The following is a 27,628-nucleotide window of genomic DNA, read 5'->3' on the forward strand; positions in this document are numbered from 1 at the left end:
AGAGCAACTACTTGCTAGAGAGACTGGCATGACTAAAAGGGAGCCAAGTGCAAATACCTAACACAATGGAAAAAAGGTCTCAAAGGCATTTTACAAGTCTTCAAGGAAGCCCCTGCCATCATAGTCCCAGAGGCCTAGGAGGAAAGAATAGTTTCCCGGGCCAGGCTCAGGGCCCCATTGCCCTGATCAGCCTTGGGATACTGCTTCCCACATCCTGGCCACTCCATCTCTAACCTTGACTCAGTGGGGTTTAGGTACAGGTATAGCTCAGGCTGTCACTTTGAAGAGCACAAGCTGTTATACACCTTGGTTGCTTCTACATGGTGTTAAGCCTGCAGATGCACAGAATACAAGAGTGAAAGAGGCTTGGCCACTCCCACCTAGATTTTAGAGGATGTGTAGGAAAGCTTGTTTGCCCAAGTAGAAGTCTATCACCAGTGCAGAGCCCCAACAGAAAAACTCTACTAGGGGAATGCTGAGGGGAAATGTGGGATTGGAGACCCACAAAAAGTCTGCACCAGTGCACTGCCTAGTAGGGCTGTGGTAAGGCGGTCACTGAACTCCAAACCTGAGAAGGGTAGAGCCACCAGTAGATTGCAGCTTCAGCATGGAAAAGCTGCAGGCACTCAACTCTAGCCTAGGAGAGCAGCCATGTGGACCCACAGAAGCCACAAGGGCAGGGCTTCCTAAGGCCATGAGAGCCCAGCCCTCACACCAAGATGTGGGACATGAGGTCAAAGGAGATTGTTTTGAAGTTTTAAGATTTAATGACAGCCCTGCTGGGTTTCTGACTTGTGTGGGGCCTATTGCCCCGCTTTTTGGCCAATTTTCTCCCCTTTTGGAATGAGAATGTTTACCCAGTGCTTGTACCACCATTGTATCTTGAGAGTCAATAACTAGTTTTTTGTTTGTTTATCACACAGGCTCATAGATGGAAGGAACTAATTTCCAGATGAGACTTTAGACTTGAGACTTTTGAGTTAATGTTTGCATGAGTTAAGACTTTGGGGGCCTATTGGAAAGGCATGATTGGTATTTTGAAATATGAGAAAGACATGAGATTTGGGAGTCCAGGGGCAAAATGATGTGGTTTGGATGTTTGTCCCCTTAAAATCTCATGTTGAAATGTGATTCTCATTGTTGAAGGTGGGCCTGGTCAGAGGTGACTGGATCATGGAAGAGGATCACTCATGAATGGCTTAGCACCACTCTCTTGGTGATTAGTGAGTTCTTGCTCTAACTTCATGCAATATCTGGTTATTCAAAAGAATTTGGTACCTCCCCTCCCTCTCTTGCTCCCTCTCTCACCATGTGATGTGCCTGCTCCTCCTTTGCCTTCCACCACGAGTGGAAGTTTTTTGAGACCTCATCAGGAGCAGATTTCTAGTACTATGCCTCCTGGAAAGCCTGAAAAACCATGGAACAATTAAACTTCCCCCCTTTTTTTTTTTTTGAGATGGAGTCTCCCTCTGTCGCCCAGGCTGGAGTGCAGTGGCGCGATCTCCGCTCACTGCAAGCTCCGCCTCCCGGGTTCATGCCATTCTCCTGCCTCCCGAGTAGCTGGGACTACAGGCTCCCGCCACCACGCCCGGCTAATTATTTGTATTTTTAGTAGAGACGGGGTTTCACCATATTAGCCAGGATAGTCTCAATCTCCTGACCTCGTGATCCACCCACCTTGTCCTCCCAAAGTGCTGGGATTACAGGCGTGGGACACCGTGCCCGGCCCTAAACCTCTTTTTCTTATAAATTACCCAGCCCCAAGTGTTTCTTTACCATCATGCAAAAGCAAATTAACATAGCCCTGGATGAGGTTTTCATAACATCCTTTTGTTTTTTTTTTTCCCTACTCCAGGATCCTGGTGTGATGGGGATATAGCTAAAGTCAGAAATGACTATTTGTCTTTTCCATCTTACCCCATGGAAGAAAACTGGGCCTCGTGCTGATCCCAAATAGCCTGAATAACTCCAGGTTAAGGGCCCACATGAGTGAGAGGTTTTGGGGATATTATAGCAAAGGCAGAAGCTGAGTGAGACAGAATTTAGAAGAGATCAAGGAGAGACCATGCCATGTAAGTCAGCAAATTCTGCAATATGGCTGCTATGATTTGGATGTTAGTTTCTCCAAACCTCATGTTGAAATTAGATCCCAAATGATGGAGATGAGGTCTAATGGGAGATGCCTTAGTCATGGGGGTGGATCCCTCATGAATAGATTAATGTCACTTTCTGCAGGGAGTGAGTCCTCACTTTATTAGTTTCCACAAGAGCTGATTCTTAAAAAGAACCTAGAACCTCCCCTCTTGCTCTCTCTTGCTTCCTCTCTTACCATGTGATCTCTGCACACACTGGCTCCCCTTCCCCTTCCACCATGAATATAAGTAGCCTGAAGCTTTCATCAGATGCAGGTGTTCGTTCACCCGCAGAACCATAAGCCAAAAAAACCTCTTTTCTTTATCAATAATCCAGCCTCAGGTATTCCTTTATAGCAATATAAATGAACCAAGACAACGGGTTTTCATGGGTTCTGAGAACCCATGCACTTGTTCCATAATAGGTCCAGCATTGAAATATTTGCCTTAGAAATTATTCAAATATAGTTACTAGAATCTAGATTAAACTACTTTTAAGATAAATGTTAAAATTAAATCTAATTTCCCAAAGGTTTTAAAAATATTATAGTTGTTGCTCAGTTTCCATCCCTAACTGTAAAGGCAAAGTAGGATTAAGCTGACAATGGCATTCTCAACATAGCCTTCAGGTCAACAGAAAAATTGTAAACAAAAAAATTATATTAGAATTAATAAAATAAATCAAAATTCAAGGATGCAAGGTAAATTTGCAGCAATAGCTTTTCTATATAATAGCAAAAAATAGACAATAAAATTTCCAAATGAATGCAGCTCCCAATAGCAGCAATAATAATCCAAATTACTGTATAGCAGTAACAACAAAATCAATAGAGAAATTACGAATAACTCTGTAAGGAAAATTATAAGAAGCTATAAAGAGAAGTAAAGAACTGTAACACATATGTAAGTGAGAAATTCTTTACAGTATAAATATCAATTCCTTCCAAATTAATTTGTATTTTTAGTATAATTCCAATGAAAATTCTAATGAAAGTAATTTTAGAAGCTCTTAAAATTTTCCAACGCTTATTTGAAGAAAGTATTCTAGATCATAAAGAATATTCTGAATATGAATATTAATAAAATGTTTTGTCTAATGATAAAATATATTTTGTGACATAACATGTAACGCAGTGAAGAAATGGCTGAGAAAGTTACTTACAGATTAGAGGGAAAATATGGGTATCCCAGAAACATTCAATTTTATGTATTCGTTCATTCAACAAATATATAATGCCTGTCATATGCCAAGCACTGTGCTAACCATTAAAGGGACAATATAATTCCTTCAGATGTTTGGTGGGGAAAAATTAACAATTATTTTTATTACAATTGAAATTGATATAAATGGGCATAGGACTTCAAAGTCGCATATAGATAGCAAACCTAAACCCAGTGCATAATAAAGTGAGCATCACAAATTAATAAAAAAGAAATGAATTATTTAATGATTGTTGAGACAGTTGCCTATCTTTCTGGAATAAAATCAATTATGTCCCAGTCGACAGGGATATAAATTCCAGATGTATTATGGAAGTAAATACAAAGTAAAAAAATAAAGAAAAATGGAATTGATTATTTTTACACGTTTTGGAGGGGTCAACTCTACTTCTGAATCTTGTAAGTGCTAGAAGAAATTATAAAGAAAATGCCTGGAAGATTAGGCTATGCAGAAAACTTTCCTAGTTAAAATATATAGGAGCAGACATAAAATTATTTGCAACAAAAGCAATATACCAAAATCTATTCTGAACAAATACTAAATATCAAGTGAGAAATATTTAAAAGATGCTTCACAGTGAAGGAACAATTCATGAATAAACATGAAAAATGTTCAACTTCATTAATACTCAAGGAAATAACCATTATAAATAATGATCAACAATATTTCATCTAACAAATTGGCAAAGAAGAAAAAGTTCGTACTTGATGCTATTTTGAGATTGCTTTGAATGCTACTTGCCTACATTCCCAGAGTGTTTTCTAAGAACTCTAAAAGTGTTCCTACCCTGTCCCAGAAAATCTAGGAAGCATTCTCACCATATGTGGTTAGCACAAGATGCTCATTTCAGACACATCCTATTTTAATACCCACTATACAATAATGCTGTTTAGGCAAATGACTGTCAAATATTTATCATGACATTACAGGTACCACAGGAAACATGTGGGAGGCATGCAATAAATATGTTGAATGTTGAATAAATTAATGAGCTTGTTTCTTCATCATTAAATAAAAGTGTGACATTGGCTTTTCAAAATATGTTTTCATATTCTTTGATTGAGTAATTCTAATTTTGGGTTTCCATTCTAGGGAAATAATCCTAAATATACAAAAAAGTTATATACACAAATTACCACAATATGACTAAAGTAGGAAAGAAATAGAAACATCCTAAATATTCAACAATAGATAAATCTTTGAATAAATTGCATTAACTAATTTGATGGAATACTAGGTCACTATTAAAAAGACGTTAATGAAGAGTTTAAAATGGCTTATACCAAAATGTTAAATGTAAAAAGCTGTATTAAAAGTTGTATATCTCATTTATGACTATGGTTTGTGTAGCAGGTAAAACTCCACGTAAAATTCCATCTTACTATTCTTTAACTTTATCTCCATGAAGAAGTTACCTAACTTAAGTCTGCTTTTTTCATCTATAAAATGGGAAAATAATAATACTGGCTATCACCAAATGCTGTCATTTTTAATTAATGATCAAAATAGATAATTCAAACAATGTTACCTATACCTATCACACAGTAAGTATTCATGTTTCTACAGCTATAGCTTTTTTTTTTTTTTAAGTATTAAATGAAAACAAAACCTAGCATACCAGAAAGTCTAAATGCTAATACGTCAATGTGTTGGCAGCAGTTATTTTTGTGTGGTGGATTTGGCTATCCAAAACATTTGGAACATCTCTCCTACATCAAGGAAACATCCCACCTTACAAGTTCACACATCACCAAGACGGATGCTAGAAATCCACTTCTTAGTCTTCCTTATACATAGAGAACAAATATATGGCCTAGGCTTTTCTGATACCATTGTCCAAGACTTCAGCTCAAAAAAAGAATCCATCTAGCAACGCATTCTGAGAGATGACACCTTTGCCAGCTCTCAAGACAGTGGGGGCAGAGGTTCTGCCCTGAGGCCCAGCATCAGCAGTATGGGCAGAGATACCTGTGCTAGCAGCAGTCACAGTGAGATTTCTTTGGAGCAGTGCTCATGTGTATTTGGCTGGGGTTGGAGCTCCTGAGCACCCGCCCTCCAAGCCTGAGCCTCTGTTCTTTAGGATTTTAATGGATCCTAGGCACTCTTGCCTTCACCAGCCCCTTCCTCTATAGTATACACAAACATGCACATGTATATGTTATATAATAATAGTTTATGACTGTATTGGTATAAAGATATATTAATATCATGTAATAAAAATTTTTCAACCTACAAATTATTTTCTTTTTCAGATTTTCAAAGCATTGTGGGCCTTAGCAGTATGCCTATTGGGTAAGTTCACCCTGCTTAATGTTTTCAAAGGAATTCCTTTTCCCTTTAAACTAGCTAGAGTATATTCTCTGCAACTAAGGAACCTGACTGTACAGGTGGCAAAACTACAGTGAAATTTTCACTTTGTTGAACATTTCTAGGAATTCTTAAATTCTTTGGAAAAGTATGTCTTACTTAGTAAAGAGAAAATAACACATTTATGAAGAAAAAAAGAAAATCTAAACAATTAATTTATCTTCAGTAGCTTATAGCATCAAATGAAAAAAATATGCATATCTCAGAATCTTAAGCTACAAAAGTACTGTAAAGATCGTTGTAGGAAAAAAAAGTCATTGTGTCCAATTACCCATCTGCCATTTCAATTACCTTTACCCCATACCCTGACCAAGTTGTCATTGTCAGTAATACTCAGCCCAGTAAGTACTATCTCTGGAAGAAAATCAAACATTCTGTCTCTTGATTATATGACTGTTAAAAGTTCCTCTTTAATACTGAAAAAGAAAATATATTTCTGAAATATTTTTCCCCAAATGTATCTCCAATATCTGAATATTCTTTACGTTCCCACTTTAGATCCCCAATACCAGTGCCTCAGAATTATTACATAGCTCCCCAACTCAAAAGACTCTTATATCTACAGCACAAACTTTTTCCTTTGATTCTGTATCAATCTATGATTACGGAGGCCACCCATTGCTCCAAGGCAGAGATGTGAATTACTGAATCAGAGGCACTATATCTCTTCAGATCATTATTTCTTTGACTCCCATCAGAAGAATACAAACTTGCATGAGGCCATAGTTTAAAAGGAAATATGGAATCCAATACAAAAGCAGACATTCGTATTTTGAAAAGAAAAACTTTTCTACTTCATGAATTTTTCTTGAAGTAGCTACCCAAAACAAAATAGTAAAAACTACACAAAACTAGAACTCTGGCAATACCAATTTTCAGTCTTGGTACTGCTCCTAAATCCTATTACCTATAAAATCACGGTCTCTCAGATAAATTAATGAAGACAATTTAGACTCTCAACATTTGATGACTTGACTTCTAATAAAGATTAGACCCCTTAGGTCATTAGCTACATGACTAAGGAAAATTAATAAAAGTTATCAGTGTCATCTGATTTGTAGTTGATATTTCCTTTTTGGGGGAAAGGCCAAAATGGCAGACTAGAAGCAGCTCACGTGTGCTGCTTCTAGAGGAAACAAAAGGGCTAGTGAACATTGACCCTACAGGCTGATCATCTGAGCAACCACATCAGAATCCATCAAGGCAGCAGAGGAACACAGAGAGCAGAAAGGAGCAAAGCTGGACACCAGCCTGTCTGGGCTTAACTCAGAGCCAGGAGAACCGCTCCAAAATGGAAAAGGATAAGACAGACCCCTCTTTGGGATACACACTATCTACAGGGACAAATGCAAGACAGGGAATGAGAGCATCCCTTTGGCCCACTCCACGACCCCCCACCATGCTTCTCTACTGAGGCAGATGTTTTGTGGGGGCAATTCTCTGCAAGGGGAACTCTAAAAGACCTTGGCCTCAGAGCAGACCATCACCAGCACAATAGCCCCAACAGAGGTTGCAGCCGTGGTGCCTGAGAGCAGTAAGATTGCTCTACCCAGCTCACCGGACAAGGTTCCGTGTTAGGTTCTAGCCCAGTGGTCCCACTTCTGCTTTAACTTGGCTGGCAGCCACCATCTCCTGTTGTCCTTGGAAGTACCCAGACAGCAGGGCTGGTGACCCCATGACCCCCACAGATAGCCAGATGGGAAACACCTGCTAGAACTTCTAGTCCAGCAGACTCATTTCCCTGTGAACTCAGCTGGAAACTGCAGCTTCCTGTTATCCCGGGAAGCACCCAGATGACAAGACAGGTGACCTCACCCACCCTCGTCACGGATAGCCAGATGGACAATGCTTGCTAGTTTCTGGCCTAGTGGTCCCACTTCTGTGTGTACTCAGCCTTAAGGCATAGCCTCCTGTTGTCCCAGGAAACATCCGGGCTGCAAGGCAGGAGACCCCACCCACCCTCACCACTAGTAGCCGGGAGGGCAACACTTGCTAGAGCTTCTGGTCCAGTGGTTCCACCTCTGTCTGAACTGTCAGTAGACACAGCCTCCTGTTGTCCTGGGAAACATCTGGGTAGCTGGGCAGGTGACCCTGTCCATTCTCACTATGGGTATCCAGGCTACCCATACCTGCCAGAGCTTCCAGTCCAGTGATCCCTCTTCTGTCTGAACTCAGCCAGTGAGTGCAGCCTCCTGTTGTCCCAGGAGACATTCAGACAGCAGGATAAGTGATCCTGCCCTTGCCTCCAACTGCTGTTAGCTAGGCTGGCAATGTCTGTTAGAGCTTCCAGCTCAGTGATCCTTCTGCTGTCTGAGCTCGGAAGGCAGGCACAGCCTTCTGTTGTCCTGAGCAAACCCTGTAGAGTAGGGCAGGTGACCACAGGTGGGTAATCACAGGGTGAGTGACGACCCCACCCACTCCCACTGCTAGTATCCAGGCAGGCAACACCAACTAGCGCTTTTAGCCTATCAGTCCCACTTCTGTGTGAACCTAGCTGGAGGGCACAACCTCTTGTTGTCCAGGAAAACACCTGGACAGTAGGGCAGACTACCCCACTGACTCCCGCTGCTGGTAGCCAGGCAGGCAACGCCTGCTAGAGCTTCCAGCCCAGCAATCCCACTTCTATGTGAATTCAACCAGAAAGAACAGCCTCCTGTTGTCTGGAGAAACATCCAGATGGCTGGATAAGTGATTCCACCTACCCCTCTCTCTCTTAGCTAGGCAAGCTACACCTGCTAGAGCTTCTGGCCCAGCGGTTCTACTTTTGCCTAAATTTGTCAAAGACCACAGCCTCCCATTGCCCCAGAAACCACCTGGATGTAGAAACTACCTGGATGGTAGGGCGAGAAACTCCACCCACACCCACCTCTCATAGCCAGATAGACCACACCTGCTAGAGCTTCTAGACCAGCAGTTTTGCTTCTGTCTGCACTCTGTGGACAGGTGCAACCTTGTGATCTCCCAGGAAGCACAATAACAGCAGATTAGAACTAACCCAGAAAAGATATGGCCTGTCTGCCAACTGTGGCCCCTGCCTGAGAGAGCCCCATGGATCAGAACACTTAACAAAAGAAATTTGGGCATAGAGACAGTAACTGGAGGGGACACCTCCAAGACCCAGGAGTAGAATAGAATCAAAACTAGTCGACTGAACCCATCTTATACCACAAGCAAATTTGCAAGGACATCAGAGAAGATAAAAGCAAATAAACAAGAAACCCAAAAGACAAAACAAGAAACAAAACAAAACAAAACATCTAAAGGACAGCAACTGCAAGGACTGAAGGAATATCAGCTCACAAACATGAGAAAAGAACAGTGCAAAACTCTAGCAACTCAAAAGGCCAGAGTGTCCTTCTTACCTCTAAACAACCACACTACTTGCCCAGAAATGGTTCTTACCTGGGCTGAAATGGCTGAAATGTCAGAAATAGAGCTCAGAACACGGATTGGAATGAAGATTATCGACATTCAAAAGAAAGATGAAACCCAATTCAATGAATCTAAGAAATATAATAAAATGATACAGAAACTAGAAGACAAAATGGCCATTTTAAGAAAGAACCAAACTGAGCTGATAGAAGTGAAAAATTGACTTCAACAATTTTATAGTACAATTGCAAGTATTAACAGCAGAATCAACCAAGAGGAGGAAAGAATCTCAGAGCTCAAAGACTGTTTCTCTGAAATAACTCAGACAAAAAACAAACAAAACTAATAGAGAAGAACAAACAAAACCTCTGAGAAATATGAAATTATGTAAAGAGATCATATCTGTGACTCATTGGCATCACTGAAAGAGAGAGGCACAAAATAAGCAACTTACAAAACATTTGAGGATACCATTCACAAAATTTCCTCAACCTCATTAGAGAGGCAAACATTTAAATTCAGGAAATGTAGAAAATCCCTGTGAAATACTATACCAGAAGACCATCCCCAAGACATAATTATCAGATTCTTCAATGTTGAAATGAAAGGAAAAATATTGAAGGCAGTTAGAGAGAAGGGACAGGTCACCTACAAAGAGAACTCCATTAGGATAACCGCAGACCTTTCAGCTGAAACCTACAAGCCAGAACAGACTGGAGGCCAATAGTCAGTATTAATGAAGAAATTCCAACCAATAATTTCATATGTAGCCAAACTAAGCTTCACAAGCAAAGAAGAAATAAGATACTTTTCAGAAAAGTATATGCTAAGAGAATTTATTATCACTGGACCTGCCTTATAAGAGGTTCTTAAGAGAGTGCTAAATCTTGAAAGGAAAGACTGTTACCAGCCACCACAAAAACACACTTAAGTACATAAACCATTGACACTATAAAGGAACCACACAATCAAGTCTGCATGATAACCAGCTAACAATACAATGGCAGGATCAAACCTTAAATGTAAATGGACTGAATGTCCCAATAAAAGCACAGAGCAGCAAGTTGGATACAAAAGCAAGACCCAACTGTGCTGTCTACAAGAGACCCATCTCACATGCAGTGACACCTATAAGCTCAAAGAAAAGGGATGGAGAAATATCTACCAAACAAACAGAAAAAAGTAGGTGTCGCTATTCTAATTTCAGGTAAACCAGACGTTAACAGTGATCAAAAATGACAAATAAGGGCATTACAAAATAGTAAAGGGTCAAATTCAATAAGAAGATCAAACTGTCCTATGTATACACACTTAATGCAGGAGCACCCAGATTCACGAAGCAAGTTCTTAGATACATAAGAAAAGTCTTAGATAACCACACAATAATAGTGGAAGACTCCAAAACCCCACTGACAGACAGTATTAGAGTGATTATCAAGGCAGGAAAGTAACAACGATATTCAACACCTGAACTTGACATTTGACCAAATGTCATCTATAATATCATCTATAATACTGTCCATCCCAAAACATTCTTCTCATTGGAACATGGCACATACTCTAAAATCAACCACAAAATTGGTGATAAACCAATACTCAGCAAATTCAAAAACAGTGACATCATACCAAACACACTCTTGTACCACTGCACAATAAAAATAGAAAACAATATTAAGAGAATTGCTCAAAACCATACAGTTACATGGAAATTAAACAACATGCTCCTAAATGACCTTTTGGTAACCAATAAAATGAGCACAGAAATCAATAAATTCTTTGAAACTAATAAGAATAAAAGTTCGACCTATCAGAATCTCTGGGACACAGCTACAGCAGTGTTAAGAGGGAATTGGATAGGGCTAAATGCCCACATAAAAAAGTTAGATTTCAAATTAAAAACTAACATCAAACCTAGAGGAACTAGAGAAACAAAAGCAAACTAACCCCAACACTAGCAAAAGAGAAGAAATAAGCAAAATTAGGGCTGATCTGAAGGAAATTGAGATTCAAAAAAAACCCCAACAAATCCAGAAGCTGTTTTTTGAAAAATAAATAAGAATAAAAGAACACTTACTACACTAATAAAGAAAAAAAAGAGAGAGAGAATATCCAAATAAAAACAATAAGAAACAACAAAGGAGAAATTACCACTTGACCTCACAGAAATACAAAAAACTCTCAGAGAATACTATGAAAAACTCTATACACCCAAACTTAAAAACCTGGAAGAAATTGCTAAATTCCTGAAAACATACAACTTCCAAGATTAAACCAGGAAGAAACTGAATCTCTGAATAGACCAATAACGAGTTCTGAAATTGCACCAGTAATACAAATCCTACTAAACATAAAAAGCCCAGGACCAGATGGATTCACAGGCAAATTCTATCAGATATATAAAGAAGAGATGATACCATTTGTACTGAAACTATTCCAAAAAATTAAAGAGAAGGGACCCTTCCCTAAGTCGTTCTTTGAGACCAGTATTATTCTGATATCAAGACCTGGCAGAATCACAACAGAAAAAAGAAAACTTCAGGCCAATATCCTTGATGAAGATAGATGCAAAAATATTTTACAAAATACTAGAAATTGAATCCAGCAGCACATCAAAAAGCCAATCTACCATGATCAAGTAGGCTTTATCCCTGGGATGCAAGGTTGGTTTAACAAATAGAAATCATTAAATTTGATTCATCACACAAACAGAACTGAAAACCACATGATTATCTCAGATGCAGAAAATGCTTTCAATAAAATTCAGCATCCATTTACATTAATAACTCTCAACAAACTAGACATTGAAGGAATATACCTAAAAATAATAAAATAATACCTAAAAATAACAAAAGTCATTTACGACAAACTCACGGCCAACATCATATTGAACGGGCAAAAGGAGAATTCCCCCTGAGAACTGGAACAAGAAAGGTCCCCACTCTCATCACTCATTCAACATAATATGGGAAGTTCTAGCCAGAGCAATAAGTAAGAAAAAGAAATAAAAGGCATCCAAATAGGAAGAGAGGAAGTCAAACTAGCTGTTTGCAGGCTTTGTGATTCTATGCCGAAAACCTTCAGTCTCTGCCCAAAAGCTCTGAGATCTGATGGACAAACTTAGCCACATTTTAGAATACAAAATCAATGCACAAAAGTCAGTAGCATTGGCCAGGCGCAGTGGGTGCCTATAATTCCAGCACACTGGGAGACCTAGGTGGGCAGATTGCTTGAGCTCATGAGTTCAAGACCAACTTTGGTGACATGGCAAAATCCCATCGCTACTAAAAATACAAATATTAGCCAGGTGTGGTGGTGTACACCTGTAGTCTCAGCTACTCAGGAGGCTGAGATGGGGGGATCACTTGAGCAGAAAGTTGGAGGTTGCAGTGAGCTGAGATAGCACCACTGCACTCCAGCTTGGGCAATAAAGCCAGATGCTGTCTCAAAAAAAAGTTACTTAAAAAATCATTAGACTTTCTATATATTAATAATGTTCAAGCTGAGAGCCAAATCAAGAATGTAATCCCATTTACCACAGCCTGAAAAATAAAATAAAATAAAATACCTAGTAATACATCTAACCAAAAAGGTGAAAGATCTCTACAAAGAGAACTAGAAAACACTATTCAAAAACGTCAGAGATAACACAAACAAGTGGAAAAACGTTCCATGTTTATGGATTAGAAGAATCAATATTGTTAAAATGGCCATACTTCTCAAAGCAATTTAACAATTCAAAGCTATCCCTGTCAAACTACCAATGACATTCTTTATAGAATTACAAAAAAACTATTTTAAAATTCATATTGAACCAAGAAAGAGCTTGAATAACCACGGCAATTCTAAGCAATAAGAATAAAGTAAGAGGCATCACCTTACCAAACTTCAAACTATATTGCAAGGATACAGTAACCAAAATAGCTTGGTATTAGTACAGAAACAGTTACATAGATCAAAGGAAAAGAACATAGAGTCCAGAAATAAACCCATACACCTACAACCATCTGATCTTTGACAACATCTACAAAAACAAGCCATGGGGAAAAGATTCCCTATTCAATAAATGGTGCTGAGATAACTGGGTAGCCATATGCAGAAGATTGAAGTTGGATCTCTTCCTTGCACCACATGCAAAAATCAGTTCAAGATGGATTAAAGACTTAAATGTAAAACCTGAAACTACAAAAACCCTGGAGGATAACCAGCAAGGTTTTCATGATGCAGACAATACAACCAATTGCAACAAAAACAAAAATTGACAAACGAGACCTAATTAAACCAAAGAGCTTCTGCACAGAAAAGAAACTATCAACAGAGTAAACAGACAACCTAAAGAAGGGGAGAAAATATTTGGAAACTATATATCTGACAAAGGTCTAATATTCAACATCTATAAGGAACCTAAACAAATTTACAAGCTAGAAACAAATAAACTCACTAAAAAGTGGGCAAAGAATACAGACAGACACTTTTCAAAAGAAGTCATACATGTGGCCAACAAACATATGAAAAAAATGCTCCACATCATTAATTGTTAGAGAAATGCAAATCAAAACCACAATGAGACACCATCTCACATCAGGCAGAATTGCTATTATCAAAAAGTCAAAAAATAACATGCTGGTGAATTAGCAGAGAAAAGACAACACTTATACACTGCTGATGGGATTGTAAATTAGTTCAACCATTGTGGAAAGTAGTGTGATGATTTCTCAAAGATCCTGAAACAGAAGTAACAATTGACCCAGCAGTCTCATTATTTTGTTTATACCCAAATAAATATAAATTATTCTACCATAAACACACATACACAAGAATGTTCATTGGAGCACTATTCACAATAGCAAAGTCATGGAATCAACCTAAATCCTCATCAACAGTAGACTGGATAAAGAAAATATGGTACATATATACCATAGGATACTATGCAGCTATAAAAAAGAAGGAGATCATGTCCTAAGCAGCAAATGAATGGAGCTGAAAGTCATAATCCTAAGGGAACTAATTCAGGAACAGAAAACCAAATACCACATATTCTCACTTTTAAGTGGAAGCTAAACATGAAGTACACGTGGACACAAAGAAGGGAACAATAGATACTGGGGCCTATTTGAGAATGGAGGGTAGGAGGAGGGAGAGGATTGATAAACTACCTGTCAGGTACTATGCTTATTACCTGATTGATTATATAATCTGTATACCAAAACCCTCTGGAATGTAATTCATCTATATAATACTGCACATGTACTCCTGAACCTAAAATAAAAATTAAGAAAGAATATTTCCTTCTTAACTAATGTACAGAGAAAGTATTAATTGCAGTTGAAATCAAGATAGACTATCATTAGTTATCCTTCTGATTGCCACTCCAGATAGTCATTTTTTTTTCTGCTTTTGGAAAGCAACAGATCTACATGTGCCAAATACAGAAAGATTGCAAAGACATAAATGACTGCAAAACCTATATTTATACTAATTGGAAATCCTTTCTCCTAATTGAGTTGTTCAATTTATTTTTAGTTTGTATATGTTATGGTAAATTCTAGTTTTAGTCAAGCTAACCACAAAATCTCAGTCACTTAGGTTTATGTTATTAATTCATGGATCCAATTTTTGCCTGACAGAGGCAGGAGGGTGGGGAAGATCCTTTCTGCCTTATGAAGTTTTTCAAAATCCCAGCCTGAGAGAGACTCCACCACACTGCAGACAGGTCACTGAGTCACACTCAATATGGACATCCAGCAAGAGACTAGGAATGAGGGAAAATGAGTACTTTACAGGCCATGTCTGTAAGTGTCTCATTACTCAACTGGGTACAAGACGGTCTGAGAAGTCAATTATATAACTTGGAAAAAACCAGGGATTTCTGCTGGCCATCTGGTCATCTCCATCATAGTCCACTACAGTTAATTTTTTTATTAGGCTCAATGAGTCCAAGGCAGGTAGCATGCATTTGTCCATACAAATTCTAGATATCTAAAAAAATGAAGTGGGTAAAGCGAATGAGTTGATGATAAATAAGGTCTTTGGTAAAACTTGCATCTAAAATAGCTGAAGACAAGAGGATAATCAGAAGAGTGTGGTGATTATAAGCAGCAGGCACTTCAGGGAGACTAGACAATAGGGATCCAAGAGGAAGGTAGTTGTGGATGAAAAGTAGCAGAAATATCTTTGGTACAAAAGTCATATAGAAAAGGGAATGTCTAAGGGTGTTATTTTTATAGTCACATATAAAAGGTGAAAATGCTCATCAGAAATTCATTCAACATTTTAAAATCTGCCCCTTTCCAACCCTTACTATTACTCTACATGGATTTTGTCTTGTTTTGTGGCATCTTTGGATTTCCTTTGTCTGGAGACACCTTTCAACAGGTTACCACCTGCTGGAACTTTACTGACCCAACAAAGGCTCCTTACATATGATAGGAAGAATGTTCTCCTTCTTTGGAATTCTGATATGTTTTATGATATGATGAATTCTTATATGGTTATTTGTATATTGTTATACAAGTCTATTTTTTTTTTAGAGACAGGATTGTGCTCTATTGCCCAGGCTGGAGTGCAGTGGTACAATCATAGCTCACTGCATCCTCAAACTCCTGGGCTGAAATGAACCTCCAGCCTCAGCCTTGTGTGTAGCTAAGACTACAGGCTTATGCATCATGTGCAGCTAAAATCTACTTTCTTTGACTCCTCACATTATCATATATTCTCATATATGTTAAGAGATAAAAATATGTATTGAGTGAAAGACTGAAAAAGTAAAACAGACTTATATGTTCAAGTAATGGTTTCTAAACTTTTTTTATACTAGAATTACTTGGGGACTACAGATCCTCAGTCAGTATAATTGGGAGTATGCTGCATTTCTGAAAAAGCTCCCAGATAATTTGATTTCATGATTTCATGAGCTTTGGGAAAACAAAGTGACTAATCCTGATGTATCTGAGCTAAAACTGTTAAATTACATTTCAGACAAAACTACGAGGTCAGTGGTTTTAATTACCCAAACATAAACTGATAGGCATATGATTTAGCAATGGAATGTTTAGGTAGGATTGAGATGTATTTCTTAGAATAAGTAGTGAAAACTTCTCAAGAAGAGAGCATGTATTCCATTTTGTGCGGTCTAGTACATAGGAAGTGGTAAAAGATATGACTGTGGGTGAGCCACAAAGTAATAATCATCACAATAACATTACCTTTAGTGTTCTCATAAGAGTGAGGAAACAAAAGAAATAGTTAAATATTAGAAAAGAAGACATATGGCAGCAATATGTGGGCATTAGTTGAGAATTATTTTAAATTAAAATTGAAAAAGTCAATAGCTTACAAGAATGTGATCATTTACAAAATCCCTTATTATAAGCCCAGGAGAAATACACTTTGAGGATCAAAACTATAAGCACGGCTAATAAAGGGGAGCCCAGATATCACAGTCAGGAAAAAGGTACTTTTTTGTTTGTTTAAAGTGCAACTAGCTTCATCAACTTTGGGATAATAGAGCTTTGAGGATTTTGCTCTTTCATGTAGCTTCGTGCACAAACAATAAATACTACAATCAAATGTCCTAAATAGTCGCCTCCTAAAAAATCATCTTCCCAATCACAGAAAGTCAGACAGAGTAATGATAACAGAGAAGCCCTCAAAATAGCCTGCAGATCAAGTATTATCTAAAAACAATGTTTTTCCCAAAAACGACTTGTAAGATTACCTTTCAAGGAATGTCAATGCAAATAAAAACACACGTGTTTCCAAAATACCAAAGGAAAAAAGCCAGCTAGAGACTCATGATAATGACTGGTCAAAGATACCACTTGGGGGTTAGGATCTTAAAAAACATAAAGACCAAAACTGACTGGCTGCCTTTTTAAAAGGAAGGATTTTGGCGGGCGCGGTGGCTCACGCCTGTAACCCCAGAACTTTGGGAGGCTGAGGTGGGCGGATCACGAGGTCAGGAGTTCAAGACCGACTGACCAACATGGTGAAACCCTGTCTCTACTAAAAATACAAAAGTTAGCCGGGCGTGGTGGCACACGCCTGTAATCCCAGCTACTCAGGAGAGTGAGGCAGGAGAATAGCTTGAACCCAGGAGGCAGAGGTTGCAGTCAGCCGAGATTGTACCACAGCACTCTAGCCTGGGCGACAGAGTGATATTTTGTCTCAAAAAAAATAAATAAATAAAAAGAAGGATTTTAGGGGACTAGGGGATACCATAAATTGTCCCCTACAATCATAGGTTAGCAGTACAGAATAAAATAATTACACAAAAATCTAACCATAGAAGTTAGCTTTTCTTCAGAATTTATTATATTCAGGTTGTATGCCTAACGCTCTTTCATTATCATCCTTACTTTAGTTGTTTCTCCATTAGAAAGGTTGGCTGAGCCCCAAAACATTAAGTCCAAAAGAAGACGGTTAAGAGATGAGAACAGGCCAGAATGATTTCTCCTCAGGGAGATTGACCTCGGAAGCTACTGAGATGCTGTATATGTGCTCTTACAAATCTATAATGTGAGCAACAGGAAAGCCATGCCTTGAAAATCCAGATGGCTCTAGAAAGAGATTTTAGAACCTGGGCTTATGTTTGAGCAGTAAAGGCACAAAGAATGGTGTCAAAACCTCAGAATGTTATTGGGTTAGTTTCAAGGCTCCATAATTGTAGATAGGAAGGCTGGGATTGCAGTCCCTAAAGCAGTGCTGTGTTTCAGGCCATGAGATTCAGCCCATGAGAGCCACATCTCTTCCAAATCTGCACCACTGCCTGCAAGGGACACATTCAAGACATTATTAGAATTAAGACTCCAGAAATGGAAGCATTTTCGAAAGGACATACTGAAGGAAATCCAAGGAGGATGTTGATGAAGACCATCTAGGCCTAGATTAGATGTTGTCCTAATGAAAAAAATACTTCTGAGATAATGTTCTCCAGTTTGGGAGGTAAAGATAAATGTAATTTGTATAAATGTCAGATGCTTTTGGTAGATCCAGAAATGGGTGAATTTTATGTCTATCACTACAGGGACCCCTCTAATAAAATATTCAGAAGAATATGCTGGAAAAACAGTTTATTGGGCCAAAATTTTTTTAAAAGGTACTCTGATGCAGCAAATGCTACCTGTGCTACATGAAGTAGAGACAAAAGGAGCCAATTTAAGAAGCAGATTATTGCCTGGTGCGGTGGCTGCAATCCCAGCCTGCAATCACAGCACTTTGGGAGGCTGAGGCAGGCAGATCACAAGGTCACGAGATCAAGACCATTCTGGCCATCATGGTGAAACCCTGTCTCTACTAAAAATACAAACATTGGCTGGGTGTGGTGGCACACACCTGTAGTCCCAGCTACTCGGGAGGCTGAGGCAGGAGAATCACTTGAACCCCGGAGGCGGAGGTTGCAGTGAACCAAGATCGCACCACTGCACTCCAGCCTGGCAACAGAGTTAAAAAAAAAAAAAAAAAAGTAGATTAAACTGTTTATTCGTCTTCTGAACCTACCACCAATGAATGAGAGAACAGTGGGGGAATGAACACTAGAAGCTGATCTTTCTCCTTTAGAAAAACATGAGGTAAGGCCGGGCGCGGTGGCTCAAGCCTGTAATCCCAGCACTTTGGGAGGCCGAGACGGGCGGATCACGAGGTCAGGAGATCGAGACCATCCTGGCTAACACAGTGAAACCCCGTCTCTACTAAAAAATACAAAAAACTAGCCGGGCGAGGTGGTGGGCGCCTGTAGTCCCAGCTACTCAGGAGGCTGAGGCAGGAGAATAGCGTAAATCCGGGAGGCGGAGCTTGCAGTGAGCTGAGATCCGGCCACTGCACTCCAGCCTGGGCGACAGAGCGAGACTCCGCCTCAAAAAAAAAAAAAAAAAAAAAAAAGAAAAACATGAGGTAAAAGAAAATATTTCTAGTATCCCTAAAGAGGCAAAATTTATTTAAGGCCTGAAAAGGATAAAAAAGGAAAACAGAAAAAAATCACCAGGTAGAACATAGGGTCCTAACTACACAATTACAAATCCCTGCAACCACTAAAACCACCTAACTCTATCCATGCTTCTGAATGGAATCCCTCTAATGAGACTTCACAGAGGGAGAAATTGAAGGAAGGAATATTTAGAAGTTTATTTAATTATTTATTTTAGCTTTGTCTTTGAATATAATTTCTCCTTTGTTAGAGATTTTATAATAATTTTATAAATTATTAATTGAATTTGTATTATCGAAGCATATTTGTTATGTGTTATAGTTGTATTAACTCTCTTGAAACATATTGGTATGTGGCTAGGTATAATTTGGGATAAAAAATAAAGTAAATGGGCTTTGGCATAAGGTACAGCAAGGCCCTGGAGCTCACTTTTTCAGTGCCCTCTAGAGTAGTGCTAGCCAATAGATGGTTCTGTGATAGTGCAAATATGTTCTAATCTTTTCCATTCTCGTATTAACCAGCTATTGAGAATTGGCTATTTCGCACTGAAATGTACCCAGTGTTAATAAGGAACTAGACTTCTATGTAATTTGAGTTTACATAGCCATAAGTGGCTGGTGGCTAATTTATTGGACAATGTAGCCATAGAATTAAAAGCCAAACTCCCCACCAGATACACAAAGGAGTAGTGCTATTCTCAACTTCATGAATAGAGAGCAGGACTTCCTAGGAACCAATAGTCTCTTTCCCATAAGGGCCACATTTAATACTGGTGAGCCATAGGGTTTGACTGTTATGTCTAAATGCATGAAGGAAAGAAAGAGAACATGGTTGGGGGTGGGGGTCTTCCATTCTTTAGGAATTTTATTGCTAATAGAACTCCACTAGAGAGTTTGTCCTTTTCTTCCTTCCTTATTCATTTGGGCTTCTCTGTTTTACTCTCAAGAAACTACCTTCTTTTATTGCTTTCTATGTATGGTAAGCCCATGACAGTGAACTCTGCTCCACACAGGAAGCCTGTCTGTCTGGTTAGATAAGTTAAATATTAGAAAGCATCAAGTATATCATATTATCCAATTAAGCTTTTATCCTTAATAAAGCTGTTATGCAGAACTTCATTTACCTGATTCCCATGCCTACTAATCGGTTGCTTCCAAAACATGAAGGGAAAATGAAAACAAAATGTATTTATCACCATCCCTCCTTAGAACTTCAACACTAAAGAGTTCTGCTTATTTAATAACTTCAAAGTAAAAGAATTTGTATTTGTGGTGGACTCATTTTTCTCTAAGAGACACTGATTAGTACTTTGAAGCATATAATACAAGTTCTGTATGTTTCAGTTTCTATTATGGCAGTCATAAACCAGAGGAGTAAGTCATATGCCAATGCTTTGTGCTGAGATTAAAGCCTTTCCTGACCCTTTTGACTTGGTCTAATTCTCCATTATTTGCTTCCACGACATCTAGTACTTCCTGCTTTGTGGTATAGCATATATTTATTTGTGTGATTCATTAATGAAGAGTTTACAATTCCCATTGGATTGTAAATTCTATAAGGAGAAGAGATCATGTGCATTTTAAAATAATTTTATTTCCCAAGTTTGAAATAATTACTGGCATATATAAGATTATATATAAATACAGCATGCAATATTTCATTTAATGACAGAAAAATTGTCTTTAGTATGGATAAAGATTATAATACAAAGTTAGTTTCTGGCTACTTCTTTATGCATAGTCCCCCCAAATTAAAGAGTCTGCAAAAGAATGATTTGGAGGTGTGTAATTGTCCCCAGTGATATAAAAACAAAAATGTCCATGATAATAGGAACCAATAATAATGACTGGAGTCAGGCTATGCTTTTTTTTTTTTTTTTTTTTTTGCATTCAATAGGTCAATGCCAAGGGTCTCACAACAGCATTAGATATTCAAAGTACACAATCATGGTGCTAACATCACAGCAGCAGCCTCTGTTTGTTGAGTGTAATTCTTTTCAGACATTGTGCTGAACATTCTCGAAAAAGTAATAGTGGCAACCAGTTTATTTAGCTAAGATCTTTACCACTTTGCCATGATAGCTCCCCCAAACTCTCTGTGAGTGGATATTACTCATAGACTAAGGGGGCAGTAATATCTGATATTCAGTTTCAGCTTTTCATTTTTGCATCACAGTTTCTCTAGGTCTTAGTCAATTTTGTAAACTTGAAATTGTGTGCTTTACGGATGCATGTAGAGCCTGTGTACATATTTTAGATCAGACTGGGAGGCAGGGAGCTAAGACAGGATGAAAGAAATGATATGATTAGAGGAAGCTGGGAAGATGCCTTGCCTGAAGTGATGAGCAGCAACCAGAATAGATTTATTGAATTCAAAAATACTTACTGGAGATTATCAGAAATTCTTACAAAGGGACCTGAATTTCTTGCTATTGTATTGAGTGAGTACTGAAAGTTATTGTTATTTGGATATTAAAGGAAAATATGATACTGGAAAGAAAATATATCCATAGAATCCAGGGCTCTGAATTAATTAGAAAGAGGTGAATGGAATCTGAGATGCTTAGATGGCTGCATGGGTCTTGGTAGATGTTGGTAATAGAGATGTTGATAATGACTACAGGCTGTTATGCATCATGAAAGGATTAATGCAAAAATATCAAAAAACTTTTTCTGTCCTAGGGTATCATGTACACTTCTTACCACTATAACTTAAGAAGAATATTTACAATTAAAGAAGATGTAGAAAAGAACACCTAAAACAGGCGAATGAAGTGTGAGAGCTATCATTTGCAGCCAGGTTAAAGTGGTATGACTTTGCTAACTTGGAAGCAAAAGCTGTAGAAGAGCAACAATATAAAAATGAACAACTTGAAAAGCAAGGTAACTTACTGATTAATACAGATTTGCTCAACAAATCTCAAAGTATCAGGGCAAAGGAATATGCTTTGAAAAAATAAAATTATTATTATTTTTTAACACCAATTAAGAATATTCTGGAAATATACATGCATATAAAAATGTGTGAAATTTATGAAAAATTAAGTCATACACAGTTATTAAAGGAAAGCTTGTATATAGCCTATCTTTAGGGTTGAAAGCCACAACCTCCAGTAACCATCCTGTAAGTCTTCCATTGGCAATCAAACACCAGAATTAGAAAGGCCTTGATAGATCATCAATTTATCAAAATATTCCAAAATATTTTTAAAAAGCAATTTAAACAATAGCTAATATGTAATTTTCTGAAACAGAACAATTTTACTTATTTATTTATTTTTTACTTTTAAGTACATGGGTACATGTACAGGATGTGCATGTTTGTTACACAGGTAAACATGTGTCATGGGAGTTTGTTGTACAGATTATTTTATCATCCAGGTATTAAGCCTAGTATCCATTAGTTATTTTTCCTGAATCTCTCCCTCCTCCCACTCTCCACCCTTCGATAGGTCCCAGTGTGTGTTATTCCCCTCTATGTGTCCATGTTTTCTCATCATTTATTAAGGAAATCCTCCGAAAAGGGTCTCTTTGTTTAGATGTTATAAAAACAATTGCAAGTAGGGGTCCTGTATTTCGTTTTTGACTAATAATGCTCTATATTTTTAAAATACCTGTATAAGCAAAAGGAAACTGAAGTTTTCAGAATTTTAATTTGTTCTTGGGTGCAGAAAAGCAGAAATATCTGACCACTTATCAGAGAATCCCTGTTCTGCATGGGATTTTAGGAGATTTGTTTGCTTCTGTCTAGGGAATAGAAGTAGCCTCCAGAGAAAGCATGCACCAGTAAATTTTTTAACCTGATATTAAGGGAGATACAAAGTTGCTTTGATAGAGGAGACTTTGATCTTAGGCCAGAAAGCTGAGAGAAGAGAACAAAGCAATCAGAATCCAGCATAGTCTCAATCTTCATTTAAACTTTTTAAGGAATAACACTTTGGAGTGAAAATGTTCTCATAAAAAAGACCAACCAACCAACCTGAACTATGTAGCTTTTAGGCTAATAGTCTTTATCTCTGAGCCACAAAAAGCAATAAATAATGATACTCATTCTACAAGGGCTCTGTTTTCTAAGATCTGAATTTATATCAGCATTACATAGATCAATACTCTTTTGTCAGCTAAGAAGGAAAATAATTCATTTTTCATAATGCAGTTTTGATAGTTCAGAGACTCCATCTACTTTGATCTTCAGGACAAAACTAGTAAGCGTAAGGGCAAATATTATGATTTCTACTTTATGGAAGTAAAATTTTAATCTCTAAGAGCTAGGAAATACATAAATAGCTCCGTTTTGTAAAACCCATTGCACAAACTGGTTTATTTAAAGGCTCAGGTTAAAAATTGGGAACTGAGCAAATGTGATTCTAAGCTATGCTCTTAATCCACCATTTAAAAAATTTCTTGTCCAAGGTAACATGCATCTACTACTAGAACTGGTAATTACACTCATAAACTAGTGTTCTCATTATACAAATTGCCTCCCACATATACCCATTATTAAATAGCACTATGAATAAGGCTACAATTGGCTAGATAGTCACCAAATCCTTTCCCCTTTGCTCCTTTTCACACACATAAACAACGCTTCCCAGCCTTCTGTGCAATTAGATGACTGAGATCTGGCTGACAGAGTGCAGGTAGATGTTACATATATTTATTCCAGGTCTGGCCTACAAAACCCCTCTATACTATCCTCCATGTTTTCCTTCCCTCTCCATTAGCGGAATGAGGAAGACACCAAGAAGTGCTAATTCAAAAGAGGAAAGGATCCTAGATCCCTGCATGACCCACATAGAAAGCCTTCTAGCTACCAGCAATAGCCAGATTGGAATTTATACGAAAAGACATAAACATATTCCAATAAACTACCAAGATTTAGGAATTTCCAAAGTGGTGCACCATTTTCTACTCCCACTAGCAAAGTATAAGAATTCCATTTGTTCCACATTCTCAGCAACATTTAGATTTCTTAATATTAGATATTCCATCCATATGTAGTTGTAGTTGTGGCTTTAATTTGCTTTTTCTTGTGACTTTTAGTGTTAAGCATTTTCATTATGCTTACTATCCATTTGTTACATCTTTATTTGAGAACTATCTATTCAATTTTTTTTTTTCAAATTTTAACTAGGAAGTTTATTTTCTATTATTGTGTGATAGTAGTTATTATTATATTCTGGATACAATCTTTTGTCAAATATATATTTTTGTCAGAAATATTTTCTCCTAATCTGTGACTTGCCATTTCATTTTCTTAATGGTATCTTTCAAAAATCAGAAGTTTTACATGTATAGAAACTCTAATTCATCAGTGTTTCACTTATAGTTTGTACTTTTAAAGTCATATGTTAGAAACTATTTGCTGTGCAGCATTATAAAAATAGCCTATTTTTTTTAAAGTTCTATATTTTATCTCTTGCCATTTTGAATATAGTTTGTCTACTGAGAATAAAAGCTGGTGTTCATTTTGCTGCATAGGTTTATCCAGTTGTTCCAAAAATACTTATTGCAAAGAATTTCCTCAGTAAAAGGCTTGATGCCTACACTGAAAATCAACTGACCACTATATACAGGTCTCTTTTGGACACTGTATTTCGAACCACTGACCAATTTGTGTATACTTATGTGGTATGGTTTGGTTCTGTGTCCCCTCCCAAATCTCATCTTGTAGCTCCCATAATTCCCACGTGTTTTGGGAGGGACCCGGTGAAAGATGATTGAATCATGGGGGGTGCGTCTTTCCTGGGATACTCTCATGATAGTGAATACGTCTCATGAGATCTGATGGTTTTAAAAATGGGAGTTTCTCTACACAAGCTCTCTCTTTGCCTGCTGTCATTCAGGCAGCAAGGATGTGACTTGCTCCTCCTTGCTTTCTGCCATGATTGTGAGGCCTCCCCAGCCATATGGAGCTGTAAGTCCAATAAACCTGTTTCTTTTATAAATTGCCCAGTCTTGGGTATGTCTTTAACAGCAGCGTAAAAATGGACTAATACATTATGTCACTAACACAATGTCTGGATTACAAAAGCAATATAGTAAAATTTGAAAGTAGAGAATATAAATTCCCTAACTTAGTTCTTCTTCAAAATGTTTGTCTATTCTTGGTCCTGTGGATTTCTATATTAATTTAGTATTAGCTTGTCAACTTCTACCCTAGCTCCCCAAAATCTGCCAGTATTTTGATTGAAATTGCACTAAATTTATATATCCATTTTTGGAGAATAAAATTGAGTTTTTTAATCCATGGATTAAACATGAAATAAAAATCTTATTTTAAATTCTCTAAGCAACATTTTACAGTTTTCACTGTAGAAATCTTGCATATGTTTATTAAATTTCCCAGAGTATTTTATGTTTGGGGGATTTTATTATAAACAATTAATCTAAAATTTATTTTCAGATTGTTTCTGCATGAATACAGAAATATCTTTGTATAAAATTGGCCTTGCATCCTATGTTCTTTCTATATGCACATACTACTTTTAGTTGCTTTTTTGATTTGTCAAGATTTTCTGCAAACACATATCTTCTGTGAACAAAGTTTTACTTATTCCTTTTGAATTGTGATGCCTTTTACTTCTTTTTCTCATTTTTTTGCATTGATTAGGATTTCAGTGCAATGTTGAATAGAAAGCAGACATAACCTGTTTCTGATCTTAGCTAGAAAGTATTCAAAATTTCACCATTAAAAATGTTTGCTGTAGACTTTTTATATAATAGATGTGCACATGAGATTAAATTCTTTTCATTCCTAGACTTCTGAGAGCTTTTATTATGAATGAGTGTTGAATTTTTCAAGCACTTTTTCTACCTCCATTGAGGTGATCATATAACTTCCTCCTTTCTTCTGCTAATGTTATACAATACCTGATTAATTTTTAAATGTTGAACCAATCTTGAATTCCTGGGAAAAACTCCAAATGCTCATAATATAGTATCCTCTTTATATATAATTAAATTGATTTCCAATATTTTGTTAAGAGCTTTTTATCTCTTTTGATGAGAGATAATGGAATGTACTTTCTTCAGATATCTTTGATTACAGAATCATAATGTCTCTGTAAAATCCAGTGTGTAGTGCTCATTCCTTTTACACTTTATGAAAGTTTATATAAGATTGTAATTTTTATCTTCCTTAAATGTTTCGTATAATTTACAAGTGAAGCCCTGTTGACCTGGAGTTTTCTCTATGAGAATGTTTTGAATTTCAAATGTAATTTGTTTACCAGTTACAGGAGTGCTCATATATTTTGTTATTTTCTTATGTCAATTTTGGTAAGTTGTGATTTTTTAAGAGAATTCTTCATTTCATCTAAAATTATAGAATTTATTGGCCTAAAGTTGGTCATTGTTCATAGTACTCCCTATATTCCTCTTAATATCTTTAGCATATTTGTCTTCTCTGTCAAACGCAATATTGGTAATGTGTACTTTTCTTTCTTAATCCATCTTGCTGAGGTGCATCGTTTTGATTGATCTTTTGAGAAAAACAACTTCTAGTCTTTTAATTTTTTTCACTTTTTCTATTTGATTACAGCGTTTATTATTTTTTCCTTCAGCTTACTTTGGTTTTAATTTACTCTCCCTTTTCGAGCCTTTTAATGTGAAAACTTCGTTAACTAATATCAAGTGTGCTGTCTTTTCTATTTTAAGCATTTAAAAATGTTCATTTGTTCCCAAACACTTTTCTACTTTCTCCCCACAAATTTTAATATCTATGTTTTAAATTTTGTTTAGATTAAAGCATTTTCTAATTTTCTCTGGGATTTCTTCGACCCACAGATGATTTAGTCATGTACTACTTAATTTCCAAATATTTGGTAATTTTTCAGATGTATATTTTAATTTTTCCTAGTTTAAATCTACTGTACAGTAGCCAGAGAAAACTGCTCTGCAAAATGTCTATCTTTTGAAACCTTCTTTTATGGCCCAGCATGTGGTCTCTTTTGGTGAGTGCTCTATATATACCTGAGAAAAATGTGTGTTCTGGAGATGTTGGGAATCGTATTCTACATATGTAAACTAGATCAATTTGATAGATGGTGGTTTTTGTTTGTTTGTTTTTGTTTTTCTGAGATGGAGTGTCACTCTGTCACCCAGGCTGGAGTCCAGTGGCACGATCTCGGCTCACTGCAGTCTCTGCCTCCAGGGTTTAAGAAATTTCGTGCCTCAGCCTCCCAAGTAGTTGGAATTACAGATATGTGCCACCATGCTCTGATAATTTTTTGTATTTTTAGTGGAGACGAGGTTTCACCCTGTTGGACAGGCTGGTCTCAAACTCCTGATCTCAAGTGATCCGCCTGCCTCAGCCTCCCAAAGGGCTGAGATTACAGGTGTGAGCCACCACGACTGGTGTAGATGGTGTTTAGGCTTTTTTGTCTAGTGATCCTACCAGTTGCTGAGAGGGAATGTTAAAAATACTATGATTGGGCATTTGTGCATTCTTTCTTTGGTTGTGCCAATTTTTAAGCTCTGTTATTAGAGTACATTCAAATGTAGAATAGTTATGACATCTGATATATGACCTTTTTATCTTCCTTTTCAAGTAATAATCCTTATCTCAAAGTTCACTTTGTCTGATAGTAAAATAGCTAAATCAACTTTCTAA

General features: G+C 37.3%; 1 protein-coding gene across 4 annotated transcripts in view; it reads right to left on the minus strand.

Moving 5' to 3' along the window:
* INPP4B (inositol polyphosphate-4-phosphatase type II B) overlaps nucleotides 1–27,628 on the minus strand; it is an 807,120-nt gene that overhangs the window by 420,771 nt on the left and 358,721 nt on the right. The window contains exon 3 of one of the 4 annotated variants that reach the window (XM_025386324.1): nucleotides 1,309–1,407. The exons of 2 other annotated variants lie outside the window; for them this stretch is intronic. The gene's annotated coding sequence lies outside the window, so the exon portion shown is untranslated. Of the gene's footprint in view, nucleotides 1–1,308; nucleotides 1,408–6,880; nucleotides 7,044–27,628 lie in introns of those variants that run through there. One more of the 4 variants, XM_025386325.1, reaches the window with a different exon arrangement.

Source organism: Theropithecus gelada, chromosome 5 (assembly GCF_003255815.1).
Source record: "Theropithecus gelada isolate Dixy chromosome 5, Tgel_1.0, whole genome shotgun sequence".
NCBI lineage: Eukaryota > Metazoa > Chordata > Mammalia > Primates > Cercopithecidae > Theropithecus > Theropithecus gelada.